This window comes from Lactuca saligna, chromosome 3 (assembly GCF_052625555.1).
Source record: "Lactuca saligna cultivar CGN05327 chromosome 3, ASM5262555v1, whole genome shotgun sequence".
NCBI classification, from domain to species: domain Eukaryota; kingdom Viridiplantae; phylum Streptophyta; class Magnoliopsida; order Asterales; family Asteraceae; genus Lactuca; species Lactuca saligna.
This window is the reverse complement of record NC_136419.1, coordinates 225922125-225926439: the sequence shown is the minus strand read 5'-3', so window position 1 is coordinate 225926439 and position 4315 is coordinate 225922125.

Here is a 4315-nt window from a genome sequence, read left to right as displayed (position 1 = left end):
CAATATCGGAGTAAGTCCAATATGCCATTTATGTGGTGAAACAGGACATTTCAAGAGAGACTATCCAACCGAGAGGAATGACGGGGGAGCGGGAGAAGTTTAAAAACAGAACATGAAGAAGCAATGAGGAACCCTGCTAGGATTTTGGTACGTTTCCAAACAACAATAATTAAACACCTAATCTTCACTAAAACTGTTTTCAATTAAATCATAATTTTTTAAAGATTTCTCTCTTATCCGAACAAAATCACATCATTCATATAAGAACTAAGAATCCTTACTGGTGAGCTATGATGGCTTAGTGTAACATTATAGTCATATATAGTTAAGATTCTCTAGGCTTAGAGTGAGTGATTCCGCCTCTTTTCATGTTTCTTTTTTGATTGTGGATTTAGGGAAAAGTTACTCGGTCGAATGTCTTCTCAATCTTAACTATATATGATTTGTATACAGTAAGTGATTATAGATGGACTTTGTATGGATCATATTACGAGATTTCACCGGTAAATATCGAAGTATTCTTACTACCTATACTAGCTAAATGTCGTAAAAATATTCGCAATAGTAATATCAAGAATAAAACAGAAAGCATTAAAGACATATACTTAGAATACGCCATCGTTGTAAACAATCATTCCTTCCAAATCGACTTAACACTTGTTTACCATAAGAAGTTCCGATGTCGTCATTCGACGTGGATTGGCTTGGTCCTCACCATACCAACTTCTTTTGCTATGGAAACACTCTTCGCTTTAACCAACTGTCTAACGTAATCTTTTCAACCTATAACGACAAATCCAACACAAACATCCATATCGTCTTTCGCTTCAAAAGATAAGAAGTACCCATGCGAGGGTACCATGCCTTCCTAGATTACTCCGTAGACAAGAAACTTAAAGTAAAACACACTGAAAATGTCTGGAAGTATGTAATCTTCCCGAATTTTCCTCAGCTAACTGATGTGCACGGAAGTACCCATTAATTTTAATATTTATAACCTAACAAAATTAGACTAACTATGCACTTATAGGCAGTGTACCTAGTCAGATTACAGTATAGCTTAGGTAAGTCGGGTATCGATCACAGGGAACGGTGGATTAATTTAATATATTTGATTATAGGTTACAGGTCACACGAAAAGAATAAAAGAAATAGTTTAAAAAATCTCAAACTAATAATTAATTAACCATTCTCGTAAACTAACAGGAAAACAAATCTCTTCAGGTACTTTGGTTTAGACAAATTACACCTTAAAAACATAGACAATTACATACACAAGGTCATTTATTCATGTTCACCGATTCCTAAAATGATTAGATTCGCGTTCACTATAACTAATCCTTTAGCAAACAAGTCAATTTAAACAGTGATCAATTGGTTAAACTAACATGCTTCCTAGTGTTCAATTCGTATCAAGCAAGACTTGTAAATATAGTTAACCAAATTAAACACTCAATTAACCTCTTGTTGATGGTCATCAAACAAGTCTCACACATTAACTTACTTATTCCCATGTTAATCCTAGTTTCACATTCGTTATTCCTAGACTTATAATCTCGATGGTCATCAAAATCATAAGAGACAAGCAATCAAGCATATGTTCATACAACTCAATTCACTTAACAATTAACAGAAAATACTCATCATTAATACATTAGGATCTTTTAACAAGCTTGGGAAGATAAATTAAAAACAAACAAACTATTTAATATAGCAATTAGTCTAATAATCAAAGCTTCATTCAATCATAAACACAAAGTAAAAGGTTTTTACACCCAAGTCAGAAACTAAATACAGAATAGTAACACAATGGAATGCTAAACATGGTTACGTTAACAGCCCATATGATTACCGACACGTATCCGCTCTCCAACCCTTCCGATCTCTGCTCCCATTAGCTTAACGGCCTTCCGGCCACCTCCTAGACCCTCAAAACGGCAACTATGAAGTTTTCTTGTTGCACAAGTCGAAGTGGAATATCATAGATTATTCAAATTGGTGGAATGATATGGGGTATTTATAGTTGATGGAGATGGAATTATATGGAATATTAGAGTTGGATTGGAATAAGGAAACTAATGTGGCTTAGGGATTAAGCAAATAAAGATAAGGAAAGTGGTGCTTGGGGAATAAGTAACTTGGAGGGAATTTCCATCCAGCTTTTATGCTTCATCTTCAAGTACGATTTTGGATAAGATAAGTGTCGAATTAGCCAAAAGTTCCTCTCACATAAGTTGTAGGAAATTTCGTCTTGTTTTCAGAACATTTTGAATCTCGTCAATTGGACTTGTGAGTCATTAGATATACCCGAAACACTGAAAAGGGGTCAATCTGCCAGCAATATCCTTTTTGCATCTTTTTAGCTCCATTCTCTTTCTTTTGCATTCTATCTCCCATTTTAACTGTAATTAAATATTTCAAAGCATATTAAGTATATTTTAGTTCTAAATAATACTATTAAAGGCTAAAATATTAAGATATGTTATACATAAATATATATAAAAATACACATATCAAAATACCCCACACTTAGCCTTTTTGCTTGCCCCCAAGCAAATTTACTTTTATTTTACCAATATTGCACTAAACAATCCATTTAAAACTCAGCCATTATGTCAAGACCTCAACGCATGCATTTGTGTCTAAAATTTTCCTAAAGTACCCCCCATACTTTAAATACTCACAATCTTCATAAACACTTGCCTACTTTTTTCGAACAATGCTCATTTTATGCAACCCTCCGAATCCATCCGCAGAAAACCTCCTAACCTCAAGGTATTTTTAGTTGAGCAACCTAAGCATACATAATCTAGAATTACAATTTATGATACCACTATGGAGCTTTTTAGGAATTCTTCACTTTCTTAACAATTTGATCTTTGATTTGTTTGAATTCACCACCTTATTTGATTTGATTTCTTGCTATCTTCAACTTTTTGAATTTCTTGGAATTTTGATCTTTTGATCTTCACTTTATTTGCTCCAAAATTATTCAAACTTTTTCGTAATTCTCTCTTCTTCTTTTTTTTTTCTTTTTTTTCTTTTTTTTCTACATGTACCACTCTTTTTTCACTCAAAACCTACATGCTTAAGCAGAGGCGCTCAACCTCAACCTTTATTGGTTAATTCGGGTGCCAACCGATCTTTTGCCTCTCTTGTGCTTAGCAAGAAGTTTCCGGAGTCTTCGGGCATGTTGGATTGCCCTCTAGAGGTCGAGATTGCGGACGATCGGTCGGTGCGAGCAACGGAGGTCTATCGAGACTGTGTTTTGAGGCTGTTCGAGGAGCGTTACCTGGTAGACCTGGTTCCTATTCTATTAAGGGGGAACAAGGTGATTACAAGATTGGATTGGTTGAGCCCCAATAAGGTAGTGATAGATTGCCTGCAGCAGCTGGTTCGGATCAGTACCCCAAGTGAGGGAGAGTTGGTAGTTCACGGCGAGAGGCCACAACAAGGACCAGCGGTATGTTCAGCAGCGAGGGCTAGGCGTTACCTTCAGTAGGGTTGCGTAGGATATGTCACCTATGTTATGGACACCCGGGAGGCGGGTAAGGCGACGGTGGGCGATGTGCTCGTGGTGCGTGAGTTTACGGACGTATTCCCCGAGGAGTTGCCTGGGATACCTCTGGAGAGGCAGGTGGAATTCAGGATCGACCTAGTCCCCGATGTGGCTCTGATAGCCAAGGCACCATATCGGCTGGCTCCTCCTGAGATGTAGGGGTTGTCTATACACCTACAGGAGTTGTTAGACAAAGGATTCATTAGACAGAGTAGTTCTCCCCAGGGAGCCTCGATTTTGTTAGTGAAGAAGAAGGACGGGTCGTATCGGATGTGTATAGATTATTAGGAGCTGCATAAGGTAATGGTGAAGAATCGTTTCCCACTCCCAAGGATTGATGACCTCTTTGACCAGTTACAGGGAGCATCTTGGTTCTCTAAGATTGATCTGCGCTCAGGATATCATCAGATGAGGGTCAAAGAAGATGATGTATAGAAAATGGCATTTTGGACACGCTATTGCTACTATGAGTTCGTGGTGATGCCTTTCGGGCTCACCAATGCTCCTGCCGAATTCATGGATCTCATGAACCACGTGTGTAGACTGATGTTAGACCGGTCTGTGACAGTGTTTATTGATGACATCTTGGTTTACTCCATGATGCAGGAGGAGCATGAGGAGCATCTGCGGGAGGTTCTGGAGACTTTGAGGAGGTAGAACTTGTATGCTAAATTCTCTAAGTGTGAGTTCTAGTTGCACGAAGTGCAATTCCTTGGGCACCTCGTCAACCAGGATGGAATTTCAGTGGACCCGACC